Genomic DNA, 16,136 nt, shown 5'->3' with positions numbered 1-16,136 from the left:
ACAACACATTTGAAAATCATACATATTCTAAAATGTTGACTAATGTAATGAAAAATTAATTTAAAAAACATTGCCTAATCAGTTTAAATATATTTATATTATAATTTTGTTTTAGTTTAGAGGTGGAGCGTTAGAAAATTTAATTTATTATAATTTAAAAACAAATTCAGTTTAACTATAAAATAGTAAATAATAAACGTTGATGTGCAGGAAGAGTATCGTGGCAGAAGAACATCAAGTGGACACCGATAGAGAACTTCAATTTTTTAAATCAAGTGGTGGTGGAACTGATTGGAGATCCGCAACCCTCCGGGGGGTGTTCTGTGTGCTGGACCGATGTTGTGCGCTACTCAAAGCATTGCTCGTCAACTCCCCCCCCGTGGTGTCGACATAGACTTCCAAAAGGTTGGTTAGACCTGTACAACACTAGGGCTTGGTCATGAAGGTCAATTATACAACTGTATATAGGTGACATATGTAGAAGTGTTGCAATTTTCCCTTCTATAATAAACCTGCAAACAATTCTTGAAGTGTCCCTTTTATCTTTCAAAAAAAATATACATATTCGTATTGTACATTTCCTTTTCTTATTTAATACTACAAAATTGCATAACAAAAATATTCATGTTGCTTGAAAATACATTGATTATATTTCAAAAATATTTTTTACAAGTAGTGTAATACTTTTTTGTTATTAAAATACAATTTTTTTTTGGTTATGCAAATATAAAAATATCATAACAAGATCAAAATAACTCCTTTAACTGGGTATCTTTCCGAGCTTTTGTATTTCATGAATTTGTTCTGTACAAAGACTAAACCTCATCTAACATAAATCAAGATACGGGTTATTATGGGTGTATGGTAAAAATATACACTTAATTTTTAATTTATAAGGATTCATTTCCAAAAACATAATTTATTAAAAAGAATGAAAATTTTAAGCAGTTAACCCTTTGACTGATACGCAACAATATATCGTTGTGAGTGAATTTACCGAAAAGTGATACACAACGATATATCGTTGTTGATGTTTCGGTGAAAATTGATATGCAACGATATATCGTTGTTGCATCATAAATTTATTATAGTAAGTTTATAACTTATTATTAATAACTATACTATACTATAACTAACTTAATAACTTATTATTATAATATTTATAATAATAAATTAAATACAACCACAAGGCCAACTGAAGAGGGCTGAGTTCATGAAAGAAGTGATAGATCTTTCTTCGGAATGGCTTGCAAGTAAGCAAATCCCGCAAAATCTCCGGGGTGGTGGTGATGGTCCATCAGTTGGTTTCGGACTCAGGAAATTACCTGAGAAGAAGGAAAAACTGTGCCGAACCTGTTCAGGTGACAATCATCCTGAAGGGAAAGAAGCGGAAGTCTCGGACAGTGTGTGTAAAGGTGTGTTCTTGGTGTACATGCTGAATGCCTCGGCAAGCATTTTTTCCACTGAAATTATAAAAACTAAAAAACTGTAAATATTGTACCATATAAAATGGTACAATTGTGAACTTGCTCAGGAAAGAGATTATATGTTAAGTCTATATAATATTTATAAAAACATGTTGAGGAATGGATCAGAGCATACTGAGTTAGCTTACAATGCATATCTCTTTTGTAAAAGAAGCTATAGGGCACATCTAACCTCTGCCAAAAAAATAGCCTGTGAAAAAGTACATAGACCAAGCACAAAATAAGTGCAAGGCAGCTTGGGAGGTTATATCTCAAGAACACTCTCCAAATTCTACTAGAGACATCACACTTGACCCTGAACAATTAAATTATCATTTTAAACATTCTGTTGTTGAATTGGCAAGTCAAATTCCAGACACTAACACTAACATTTATGATTTACTAGGAAGTAGACTGATCAATCCAAATTCTTTTAATTGGACAAATATTAATTCAGAAGATGTACAAAAAATAGTTTCTAAATTTCTCAAATTCTAAAAGTTCTGATGTTTATTGGATTTCTAATCATTTATTGAAAAAAAACAATTGGTTTAATTAAGGAGCCGCTTTCTTTCATAATAAACAAATGTTTAGAATGGGGTTTACTTTTCAAATATGTTAAAGATATCTAAGATCACACCAATTTTCAAAAAAGGGGATAAAAGTCTTCCTCAAAATTATCGCCCAGTCTCAGTTGTCCCTACTTTTTCCAAAGTCATTGAATCCATAATGTATAATCAACTTAGTAATTATTTTGAAAAAAATAACCTACTTTCTGAATCTCAATTTGGATTCAGGACAGGCCGTTCAACAGTTGCTGCAGTAACCAAAGTAGTTCGTGAGGCATTGCAGGCATTTGAAAATAAGCAGTCAGTTTCTCTTTCTCTATTAGATTTAAGTAAAGCATTTGATTGTGTTCCATTAAATAGTATTTTTAACTAAATTAGACTTTTATGGAATATCTTCAAAGTCTATGAAAATTATTGAGTCGTATCTAATAAATCGTAGACAGTATGTAAGTTTAAGAGGGACACAATCATCACTAATAGATGTTTCCTTAGGCGTTCCTCAAGGTTCTGTCCTTGGACCCTTCTTTTTCCTTGTGATAATTAACGATTTATCAAAAAAATGTTGGTGTTGAATTCTGTCATCTATGCTGACGATTCAACTCTGTTCTCCCCTGTCATAATAATCTGGAAAGTTTAAAGGCTACAATGACTGCAGCTCAAAGTAATGCTCAGAAATGGTTCACAACAAATAAACTTCTCTGCAATGAAAGTAAAAACGCAAAACATATTGCTTAGCCTTTCTCAAAACGAACACCAATCTGTTAATTTACTGGGAATTTGTATTGACACGAAATTGAGTTGGAATGATCATGTTAACGGATTAAGCAAAAAAACTTTCAAGAGTTGCTTTTCTGTTTTGGAAATTAAGATTTATAATATCTACTGAGTACCTTAGGACAGCGTATTTTGGATTATTCCAATCACATATTGCTTATGGCTTGATATTATGGGGCCATTCTGTAGCAGTGTCAGATCTGTTAATAATCCAAAAAAGGTTATTAGAACCATTTGTCATGCTGCACCATTAGATCATTGCAAATGCCTATTTATACAATTACAAATACCTACCATTATTAATCTCTACATTTACCATATTATATTATACACTAAAGCTAAACCTCAGAAACTTTTTCATTAGAAATCAATTTCATACACACAACACCAGACATAAAAATAAGCTTGACATTCCTCAACATCGACTGGCCAAAATTTGGAACATCCAATTATGGTAAATTGTGTAAGATTTTTTTAACAAGCTTCCAGAAATTGCTCATGTTACTCCCATAAGTAATTTAAAAAGAAAATTTTATTTGTGGCTTTTAGATAATCCATTTTATTCAATTGACGAGTTTTTAAATATGGATGTCAATATTCAGTTTTAAATCATTGGGTTTTAATTTTAAAACTATATATTTATTTTTACAACTGTAAGGTAAATGTTTTTGAGTCTCTTAAATCTGTTTTGTAGTTTTCAATGATAGTTTGTTTCTATATTAGTATGTTTTATACTAAAAGTGTATTGACAATGCCTATTTCATTGTATATATTGATCAACGGCAATAAATATCTTATGTCTTATTGTAAATAATAACTTTTTTATTAGTGTTGTGTTTTTGACAATAAAGTGTATTTTTAAGACAGGATTCACAAACAAATTTAATTAATATAGAACATTCAATGTGTTTGACTCCAGATTTCCAAACAGATTGCCTCAAATTCACGTAAGTAAATTTTTATTATTTTACCAATAAATCATGCATTTTTTAACTTATATGCTTCAAATTTTCTGAAATTGGTGACAATAATACGTACTTTTAGAATAAAATTACTGTCAATAAGAAATTTCAAAAAATTATTTTAGTTTACTACTGACAAAGTAAGAAATTTTTTTTTTTTAATAAATAAAAACAAAAAAAAATATTTTTAAGTAATTTTTTGGCTTTTTTATATTTTTTCCTAATAGGACATTTAAATGTCTAAAGAACAAAACTACTTTCAAGTTTCTATTATATTACATAATAAAGCTACAAATTATCTAGTAAAACACTACAAAAAAGCTAATTTTAGCCTATCAATTAAGGGGATAACCCTGTTAAAAATCATATCAATTTTGGAAAAAAAATAAAAAATTGTTGATCAGTCAAAGGGTTAAAGTGAGAATTGATTGAATCCTTTTGAAAGAAAAACCAAGTATATTGTATGATATTTAATATATATGACCAGAATATTTCTGGTTTACTGTAATTGTTTTTTTACTAAAAGGACATTTTCAATAATTGCCAACAAAACACTTTATAGTATAATTATGTGTTTACAAATAATTGGGTATAAAATCTATGTAGGCATAAACAGTAAATGACAAAACGGAGGTGAATGATGCAGTTCTTAAATATATTGTAAAATTCCTCAATTTTAAAATGTTAGAAATAAATAAGAAATATATTCAAACAACTGTGTTTCACTATTTACTTGAAGCTTTGTTGCAGAAACTCAACAATGCAGTGAACACCCACGACCATTTTTCGCTAACGAGAGAAGGCTTTGTGATCCGCCACTATGCCGGCAATGTGTCGTACACTGTAGAGGGCTTCTGTGACCGCAATCGTGATGTGCTCTTTCTGGACCTCATTCAGCTCATGCAGTCAAGCAACAAGTGTGTACCCATCATACTTATTATACCTTAAATATTAATGGTACTCGGGAATTTTAATAATAGGTCTAAAAAACAAATTTAACATATGGTGTAGAGAACTGGCTCATTGCCAACAACTTGATTCTAAATAATGATAAGACAAGTAGTAATATTTAGCCTCAGAGAAGACCTAATAGGACACAAGAAGAAGATATATTTCCAAAATTTTTAGGTTTGACTTTTGATCCTTATTTAAATTGGTATCAGCAAATTGTAGGGGTTAAAGGTAAACAAAGTACAAGTGTGTTTGGAATTAAACGTTTATGTGGCGATGCTCTTATACAATCTTATTTCAGGCTTTTTCACTGTCATTTAACTTATGGTTTGATTGTTTGGGGCTCTTCTCCTTACGCAAATGAAGTATTCATCATCCAATAAAAAGCTGTCGGAATATTGGCAGGAATCGATAAATATCATAGTTGCAGAGAACTTTTCGAATGTTTTAAAATGTTGACATTATTCTCTTTATATATACAACAATGCCTACTTTACCTCCAAGCTAATTTAGATAAAGTAAACCTAAGGAAAAATGTTCACAATTATGAAACAACAAGTTGTAACAATATCAAACTACCTCAAACTAGACTAGCTAAACCGACCCAATGATGATGGTTATTGGACTATACAATAAGTTACCATTAGATATAAGGATGCTAAGTGATATTGAATTTAAAGCTAAACTAAATTATTTTCTGTGTGAAAGATCATTCTATTCAGTGGAAGAGTACCGAAGTTTCATTGTGAACGAAGCAAGACTTTTAGAATGTTCCTTGTTTTACAAAAGTTGTAGCATTGTATTGACGTGCCAATGTCTTTGTGTGAAATATTTTATGGCCGAATAAAATTCATATTCTTATTCTTATTTTGGAGCTTTCATGTTTCAGAAATTTTAAAGACATTAAAAGTAACTTCAGGATAGTAAAATTAATTTTTATTGCAGTGCTTTCATGCGGAGCCTATTCCCAGACGAGTTTGCTGCAGCCGGCAAGACGAAGTCTCGGCCGACCACCGCAGGCAGCAAGATCCGCAGTCAGGCCAACAAGTTGGTGGACAAGCTCATGGCTTGCAGTCCTCATTACATCAGGTGACGATCTTCTCTTGGTTTTGGAGGCTATGATCAGTTGTATTGTATTGTAGGATACTAATGTCTCTGCTGTGTGGCAGGTGTATCAAGCCCAATGAGAACAAAAGGCCGAAGGACTTTGACTCTGAGAGAGTACACCACCAAGTGGAATATCTGGGCTTGAGAGAGAACATTCGTGTGAGACGTGCGGGATTCGCTTACAGACGAGCCTTCGCCAAATTTCTTCATAGGTAAGACGCTTGTACTTTTAATTATTTAATATTGCTTGATATTTAATTTTACCACAGTTTAAATTTTGGAATAATAACCTTTTTAGGTTATAGCCTTTTAGAGACCTCTGATAGTTTTTACTTATTTGTAAACGCAAATCATAAAATAAAAATATGAAAAAACTCACATATTTTAAAACTGAAACGGGTTTTTGTTTTTACTTGCATTACAAAATGTGCTTTTAAAAACCAATCTCGTAATTATATATATTTTTGATTTGTTAGTTTGTATGTATGTATATATATATTTTCTAGTTGGCATATCTGAAAAAATATCAATTTAGCATTATAAAAAATAAGAAAAATATGCAATGTCTGTCATATAACAACAAGCACTTTCCATAGCTTCCAGTATACCATTCAATTTATGCAACAAAACTAGCACTAACATACTTCAGAACATATTTCACTATGATAAACAAAAATAAATATTAATGATTAGACTTCTGTCAAACCCGCACTCTTCACACAGTTTTTAGTACTATCTTGAAGACAGGATCCATAATAAGAAGAATTAAACATTTTTTTTTTATTTCAGTTCATTACATGTTTATCCTTTTATTGTTATAATTTTTAAAAGTTGTTTTGTTGATCCAGATACGCAGTTTTGACCAAAGAAACATGGCCCCGGTGGACCAAAGATGTCAGACAAGGAACAGAATGGATCCTGCGCAGTGTTGGGCTGGACGGTTCTCACTATCAGCTGGGCCAAGACTAAAGTGTTCATTAAGGCTCCTGAAACGGTAATTTATATAATTTTACTTTAGTTTCAATCTCAGACTTAAACATTCTTTCATAAATTACTTTGTAGAATTAAAATATTTACAATATTTTTAGTGTGGTTTGTTAATTTATTATACGGTTATTGTTTGTATATTTTTGCCAGAAAATATGAAATAAAAAAATGTATTCTATACCCCAATAAAATCAAATATACAAGTATTTTCAATAATTAAATTCAAATTTAAAGTCTCCCAAAATAATTATTAGATCTAAAATTTTTTAAAGTAATTAAAGATTTGGAATGGTGTCAAAAGAGCAATAATTTAAAACAGAATAATCAGTGTCCATTGCTTGACTGACGTTTATAAATACGTAAAGATTTGTTTATAACTTAAACCTATTTTACATTTTTAAGTATAAGTATAATTCAGCATTTTAAATTTCACTTTAAACAAAGTGCATAAGTAATTTAATAGTAGATCTTAAAACACTGTTTAAAATTTCAAATCAATGTAAATTCTTCCCATGTGTTAGGTGTGCTTTAATTGACTTTTTAATAAAATTAAAACCATACAGTTCAATGTTAAAAGGTTAATTTATTTTTCTGATTTGTAATGTAAAGTACATAAACTTTCATGCAATCAACAATTAAAGCCAAAGTAATGGAGAATGTTTAGTACAGATTCAGTTTCTCAGAACTAATTTCCTCTTTATGTACATAACATTCTAAGGATTGTTAAATCTGACCATTAATTGTAATATATTTAAATATAGTTTAAAAAAATTGAAGGTATTATACCATTCAGAAATCAGCAAAATTGATGAATATGCTGTGGTGCGTTTTTTTTAATGCCTGTGAGACAGAAACATTGAAAAGGATTTTATTGTACAAATTTTATACAGCTTTGTGTCTCAACTTATTAGTTTACCTTAAACAATCAAATTTCACATATTTTTTTATTTGGTAGTTCTGTAACATTGCATTTTAAAATCTTTAATGAGTAATTTGAAACAAAGCTTTACATTAATTTGTTAATTGGTTTGTTTCTTCTATTTCCTTCTGTGTGTGAGTTGGTAGTTGTAGTGATTGCCTTGTTGTTGCATGCTGCATGAACTGTTGTCATTGTGTTGTCAGTTGTTTCTGCTGGAGGAGCAGAGAGAGCGCAGGTTCAACGTCTATGCTCGAGTCATCCAAAGAGCGTTCAAGAAATATTTTGCACAAAGGCAAAAGGAGCGTCAAAAAGCAGAGGCTGTCTGTAAGTTTTAAAGCAGTGTTTTTATTTTATATTCTTATAGAAGTATAAAACATCAACATAATATTAATAAAATATAATTTTTTCTCTGTTGCATTTGGAATCTGTAGGATAGCTTAAAAAGTCTTAAAAGTAATACTAAAACTGAAAATGTGTGGTTATTTGAATTTTTCAGATAAGTTTAAATGTATTTGAAAGGTGACAGTACGTATTTACAATGCACAATAATCAATGATTCGGCAAGAGTTACATACAAGAATACAGAGTTTTGTAGCTCATCAGAAAATGTCAGCTTTTTCAGAAAGTCTGTCATGCAGTGAGGGTAGCAAAAGGGGAGGTGGCGGGACTGGGCTGCACCTGGTGTCACCGGTCTCTCAACTTTAAGAACAACATACAAACAAACAAAATCAATCTCTAGCACAAAAAATTTCTTTTTTTGGGGATTTCACCACAAGCACTTGCTCAGCTCTATGTATAATTCGGGAATTCCCGCAAAAGAGTCTAACGCTGTCGTGGGGGATTCCCCGTCCATACTCGCGATCTTTGACGTTTCAGTTGCAACATTTCTTATTGGTTTCGTGAAGTGTGTTGTGTTTGGGTGGCGTGAATTGTTAAACATGTAGTATTCTATAGTGATAGATAATTAAAAAGAAAAAAATATGTTTTAGGAACTTAAATGCTGGTTTGTGAAGATTTAAAAGATTGACTTTTTGAGATACCAAGACTATTAAGACACTTAAAAGCCGCTAATGTTACGGTTACTGATTGCGTGTCTCTAGATTTTTTAAAGTTTACTGTAGAATGGGGTTTTACAGAATCTCTTCCAAATCTTATAATTACACTAAAATTCTTCATGACGGTTTGCGTGTCCGTAGCTTCATGTGAGAGGAGTTTTCAGTAAAATTAAAATTAATAAAAAACTATTTGCGGGCAACATTGACCCAATCGCGGCTTAGCAATCTTGGTATATTAGCCATCGAACACGAGGCAATACAATATATAAATTTCGATGAAGTTATTGCTGAGTTTGCAGTTGTCAAATCTAGAAAGAAGGAATTTTATTTTTATAAAAAATCCTTTTTTGTCTTAGTTATTATTGTTTTGATATTTCTTCAATATTATAAATAATAAATGATCCATGACCTTTATCATATAAAACTTATTGCTTTTTACTTTCGATGGGGTGACACCACCAACTTCCGCACCGGGTGCCACCCAAGGCACAAATACCAAGGCCACTGCTGTCATGACCTCTTCTACAGATTGAAGAAGCATACCCTTAAATGTGCATTTAACTTTTTAGAGCTGGTAGAGGTTGAAAAAGTGAGATCTTATGAGTAAGATGAATGTTACAGCACAGGAATCCCTTATTCACATTAGTAATTGACAGCTGAGTATTGAGGGCTGGTGCAGAAGCTATGGTAGCCTGTTTGATAAATTTGGTATTTTCTTCCTCTCTCTTTCACCCAGCTTCTCTAGGACTTCAATAAAAAGCTTCTTCCTGGTCCTTAGATTTATTCCATGATGCTATCCTTAATATTTAGAGATTTAGAAAAAAAACAAGTGTATATACATTCATTTTTTACAAAAAAAACAAGAAAAGAAAAAAAAAGCAAACCGATTTATGAATACAGTGTTTATGTATTGTTCCACAAGGACCCCATCACTGAGTAGAATAAGTGTTGCAGGAGCCTGTTGGTTATGGCAGTCTTTAGTATATTCACAGATCTTTAGTCTGTTCAAGTGGTCAGATAGTTAGTTAAATAAAGCTGCAACTTTGTATACAGGCTTTTTCTCATAAAGACTGATATGGTGAGGATCCAGGAGATACTAAGTTATGCCTGTTTCTAGTGCTGTATTGGTGCTGGTCTGCTAGTCTTTGTTTAATTAGAACTGACAGCATACATGATGGTCCCGAGGATATACAACAATATTACTGTCAAGATTTTGTGCTCTCTGAAAGCTTTCTTGCAACTCTCACAATAGTCAGTCCTGTGAGGGCCCTAACAGCTTTTTTCTATTTTTTGTAATCTATTGATCCACCCCAGGCCACTAAGCCATATCTTAAATGTGACTCAAAACAGGGCAAAGTAAGTAATCTTTGTCTTTTGGAAATCACTTATTTGGTTCATTTGTCTGATGGAATGTATGTTGCTGCTTAATTATTTAATGAATTGAGCTATATGTAGTGTCCATGAAAGATTATCGTTGATGGTTATGGCTAGGTATTTGCTTAAGTCAATAATGGAAAGCTGTAGGAGGGGGTCATGGTTGTTCTAAGCTGCAGTGAAAAATAAATCATGTTTTCTTTTAATTTAGGGCCAGAACACTCATGCCACAGCATTGCTTTGTCATTTCAAAAGGCAATAAAACTGAGAATGTGAAGCTGGTCTTTGTTTTCTGTTGTCAAGAATGAGGGCTGTGTCATCTGCATATAAAACTGTTTGACAATAGTTGAGCAGGAAGGCAGGGAGGTCATTTGTCAAAAGTATAAAAAAGATTTGTCCAAGCATGGAACCTTGAGGTACACCTCTTTTCACTTCTAGTTGATTAGATTTTACTTTGATTTGTTGTGCTTTTATTTTTGCAGATTAAATCAAAACCAGTTGTTTTCAGCCAGATTAATAACTATTAAACCATGTAGCCTGTTTGTCTGTTATCTCAAGGTGTTGTAATTTATTTATTATGAAAACTGCTGTAGGTAGTCAAAGGCCTTGTTAAGTTCCAATAGAATAGTTTGCAACTATAAATCCGTTTTCAAGATAGTTTATCACAGTCTCCACAAGTTGGACAATGAATGAAGTTATTGATCTTCATTGGAGAAACCCTTGCTGCCTTGGTGTTAGAAGCCTGTCGCTTAGGACAGTTTTCTCTTGAATCTTAGAGATGGTTGGTAACAGTTAAATGGGTCTATAGTTATTAGTTTCTGCGGTGTCTATTGTTGTAGTTTGGATAAACCTTCGATTTTTTTAGGTCTGTTGGGAATATCCCCTATTCTAAAGATTTGTTTATTATGCTCATGCACTATGGGTTCAATGATTTCTACTTTACAGAATTTAATAAGTTTGGCTGAGACTTCATCTATATATTACAACAATCAGAAACACAAAATATTTTGCTAACACCTGCCTATATATTACAACAATCAGAAACACAAAATATTTTGCTAACACCTGCCTTTGTCTTTGCTATCAAATCCTAAAACAATGTTAAAAACACAATAATTTAGTAAATTCTTATTATGGATCTTTAAAATAAAGTTTAATTAATCTATTCTAAACAAAATAAAAATACTTCATAATAACCTTTCTTATTTGTCTAGTTTGTATTGTTTAAATTTTGAAGCGTACATTTAGCAGGATGCACTTATCATTAGGTTGTCAGTTTTGAATCAAACAATAGTTTGAGTGAACAACTCTTACTTAAATTTTTTACGTTCATAACTCAAAAGAGGAAATAATTTGTTTTATACTAGCTTGTATAATCTGAATTACTGGAACTAAGATATTTATAATGTAATACCAGTATGATGAATTAAATATTTATTCTTGTTTGTTTAGCATTGGTGCATGGGAAGAAGCAAAGGAGGAAATATTCCATCAACCGATATTTTACCTGTGATTATATTGGATTGGACTCAAAACCTGGTTTACAAAAATTTAATAGGCAGAAGAGAAAAAGTTGTGTTTGCAGAAACTGTCAAGAAATACGATCGAAGGTTTAAGGTCTGTTATGAAGATAAGCTTGTTTTAGCTAGGGTGCAAATAAATAAAAATTTACATTCGCCTTATTTGATTTTTGTCCAATTTATATTATTTTATTCTTTTAATTAATTATTTCTTAATATGAAAATAAATAGAAAAGGATTATTTTATGTGTTTTAGGTAATTATTTTAGAAAAATAAATGAAATAAATAACTCTTTAGATGTAGTTTATACTTTATTGGGCTAGCTGTTACATGACTATAACCATCATGTTGTATTTCTATTATGAAACTTTTGTCAAAACATTGTCCATTATTTCTGGCATTAACAACTAACTGTGTTGTGGAATGTTATCAGTTTATAATAGCCAATGTATGAAATATCTGAAGGCAATTTCTTCAACATAAACTTGTTACTATCTTTAACGCTTCTAGTACCAAACACCCTGTATGAATTTAAGTGGAATGACTTACATTACAACTTTACAAAGAGTGGTATGAGACCCGGATATGCTAAAATAAATCAGACTTAAAAATTTTGAGGTTGAAGCATTTTGTTAACAGTTATTTGTAAGACTGAATATAGTTATATAAATAGAATTTAGATTTCTCCTAGATAAATTTCTACTGTATTGGCAATGTTTATCTCTTAACAAGGTGAGTGACAATAAAGTTCTTGTCCTTGGTGATATTGATTTGTATTAACAGAACAGTTTAAATAATGCAATCTGTTTTACTAACTGTACTGTATGCATTTTCACTATTAAAGTTTAAAATTTGTTTAATACATCATTGCAACAAAGATACCAAATATTTTATGTATGGGAAACCTTATAGTACTTTTCAAAATATATTTATACCAACAAATCATAAAATTTAAATTTACATAATAAAAGTTGTATCAAAACAGCTGGTATATAACTTTTATTGTAGTTCTATTCTCAAGAGAGTTGAAAGACTCATTCAAAAATACTAATGTAACTTTTTTTACGTAACAGATTTTGCTTTTAGTTTTCAATCACAAATAAGACATATAGAACTCCGAATATCGGAATTAATCAGGAATTGGGCTGACTTGGATAGTTGTAAATTTGAATAATTGAAGTTGCTCAGTCAAGCAAAAAAGTACCTATAAATTGGAAAATCTTAAATTATATTGACAAAGTTAAATTTAATGAACAGAAAGTAAGCAAATTATTGCAAAAAAATTATTGAAATACAAATTAAATGGTAATATTAATTTAAATAGTTTGTTTAGATAAAGTTATTTTTGTTATCTAAGAGAAGAGTCTAGGATCCTGCACTTAGTCCTAAAAGTATGTTTGCACACCTTTGCTTGCATTTACCAGTGAAATCTAAGGCTAAGGCAAATCTGGGTGTTCTTATTACCCAGCATGTCAACAGGACCATTCTGTTCCATATCTGGGAACTTTCTACAATAGTCTTTTGCACAGCAATATTTAGGTGATGGATCTTTTCCACTTAGTCATTTACAGAAAATGGAATATCCACTTTAATAGGGGCTTAAGAATAAAATTATGTGTGTACATAGTTATATAATATATTCAAATTTTTTCTCATTTACAGGTTGCAAGAAGGGATCTAATATTAACGTCAAAAGCTCTCTATCTCATCGGCAGAGAAAGAGTAAAAAGATCAATTTGGTACTCATGGCAAGACCCCAATTATCAAGAAGTGGTTAAGAGAAAGATTGACTTTGACCAGATCGGAGATGTGACTCTCAGTCCACTGCAGGTTGGTTGTTGGGCTCCTGAAAAGTCACCAGTGTATTTGTGGCATAGCAAAGTAGAAATTCAAATAAGTGTGAATTCCATTTGGGCTATTGTCAAATGTTAGCTTTAACATTTTTTTATAAATTTGGAAAGATATTTGGTTCAATTAATAGGGCTTGGAGAAATATTAATATTGTATAGTACTTTTGCTCCTAGGATGATTTTGTGGTGATTCACCTGAAGAACGACTACGACAGCCTGCTGGAGATTGTGTTCAAGACTGAGTTCTTGTGTGCTTTGGCCAAACAGTACCGAGCCAATTCAAACCGAGACTTGCCCATCAGATTCCTTAACAGGTTAGAAGTTAATTTACTACTCTCTGAACTGTAGATTGGTTATTTTGTTATTTGTGTGATTAACCCTTTCCACTTGTATGTTGTTGATTTTCACTTCCACATAAATGTTGACACTCCGGTGACATTGTGCATCATCGGCTATCTTACAACAACACATCTCTATCTTTATAATGCAATGAAGTTAGTATTCTGACTTGTTAACCCTTTGACTTACGATTTGTTAACGATAGCTGTGCAGGAAGCACTATAGCGCTAAACAATTTTCACGGTAATGTTTTTGTAATGAATAATAAGCAGAATGGATAAGAAACACTTTCAGTAGTTTTTCCTACTAGATTGCAGTTACTCTTTTCTTTATTTCTTTTTAGACTCAATTTACTGCCATATGATGGTATTCAATCAGTTGTTCCAAGTAATCAGCTGATTCTATTTCTATTTGTGTATAACTCTAGATACATTTTGTAACCTCACTTTCACTAATGGTTTCCTATTAATGCTAGCTGTGTTGAAGATACATACAAAATAGTAGCCATGAGGGTAGATTGTTTGTAACCAATAAGTTTTGTTTTATATTTAGTAACTGATCATAATGGTTTGTAATTTAAATAATTCGTAACAAGCTGTATAAAATGTTCCAGCTGTGAGTTTCGAGTCAAAAAACTTGCCTGGGGAGGAGGAGGGGTACGAACTGTGAAGTTTGTGGAAGGTTCCATGACGAACCAGGCTGTGCTCACAACAAGTGGTAAAACACTGACAGTCACGATAGGCCCTGGCTTACCTGCAGACTCTAGTAAGTACTGATACATTTTAAGTAAATTGAAAATCTAATAAATATTTTAATTATTACTCATTATTGTATTCTTTTCACTCAAGGGACACAGATTTTGTATCATTAATACATCATTCTGATGGTAAAAATTGTAAACAACAAAAAGTGTGATATTATTGTTTTATCTAAGGATGCCATCTTACTGACACTTTGTCCAAAAAATAATTGTTTTTAAGTATAACACTAATTTACATTCATGTACTTTAAGAGTTACATCAAAACAATTATCCTTTTTTTATAAATAAATTATTGGTGATTGTTCAAAATCGTGCCTTTTCACTGCCTCACCCTGTTATATTGTTAGCAGAACAAGTTGTAACTTTAATGCAAGTAGTAATAGATATGAAGCACTGGTAATCAATAAAATTGCAACTGCATAAAGGTACAGTACTTTTGCTAACTGTAAGATGTAAGATGGTTTAACTGTAACACTAACCATTCAAAAGATTTGCAGATAGTGTATTGGGACATCACAAATCCGAGTTCACACTGAGGTTACATGTCCAGGGTGATTCGTACTACAGTTGCATGAATACAGGTGGTGAGACTAGGCCATTGAGTTGTATTTTTTTCATTCAAAACCAGTATGCTACATTGTTCCACTATTTAAATTCCAAATATTACCAAACAAAACATTAACTTCTAGTTTGCAATTAGGATCATAAACAGGTCACAACAATAGAATATAATAATAACTAACCAGTTTCATTATTAATTATAATGTATCTTTTAAAAACTGTATGCATTATACATTAAAAATTCAGTAGTAGAATGAGAGCATTAATAATATTAATCAATAACCATTTAAGGTCTTTCACCACAAGTTGTGTCAGTGTAATTTGTAGATTCGTGTGGGAGAAAGCTTTCTGCTCAACAATTCATATTCCTGTTTTGCCCCCAGGGCCAGTGCAGAGGGTAATACCAACTATGACTCGAGCCCCCCACAGACCTGCTGCTGCGGTGAGACCACCTGCTCCAGCTAGAACAGCTCCTCCTCCACCACCAGTCACTACCATCTTCCACCCTCGTGGCAGTATCAGAGCACCACCCCCGCCCAGTGAGCCCGCACCACCCAACCAGCCTAAGCTGCAGAGGGTAACGCCTAGTCAGATGAACCAAGGTCAGTTGTAACTTCAGCATATATTTTTCAATTTCTAGGCTGAATGAAGACAAATATTTCAACTTTGAATGTGTCTCGTTTTTTTAAAACATGTATATTTAACTTTTTTTAAACATATTACTGTTGTCAAACAAAAAATTAAGGCTTGGTCAGAAGCAAAACCCTAAATTAGAAGAATAACTCAAGAAACTACAATCCTATGTAAATGCATTATAGTAAAAATTACGAGCATATACATAATCATGAAGATTTATGCTTGAAATCTTTAAAAGTAAAAATGTCCGGTTTTCAGACTTTTCCTCCAGGTCATATTGCAAAAGGTACCTGCATACCAAATT

General features: G+C 31.8%; 1 pseudogene; it reads left to right on the top strand.

Annotated features, from left to right (window-relative positions):
• Positions 1-336: 336 nt before the first annotated feature.
• On the top strand, positions 337-15,830 carry LOC124374057 (annotated as a pseudogene).
• Positions 15,831-16,136: the final 306 nt, after the last annotated feature.

The sequence above is a fragment of the Homalodisca vitripennis genome, unplaced genomic scaffold (assembly GCF_021130785.1).
Source record: "Homalodisca vitripennis isolate AUS2020 unplaced genomic scaffold, UT_GWSS_2.1 ScUCBcl_7136;HRSCAF=14682, whole genome shotgun sequence".
Taxonomy (NCBI): domain Eukaryota; kingdom Metazoa; phylum Arthropoda; class Insecta; order Hemiptera; family Cicadellidae; genus Homalodisca; species Homalodisca vitripennis.
This window is presented reverse-complemented; position numbering and strand designations above follow the sequence as displayed.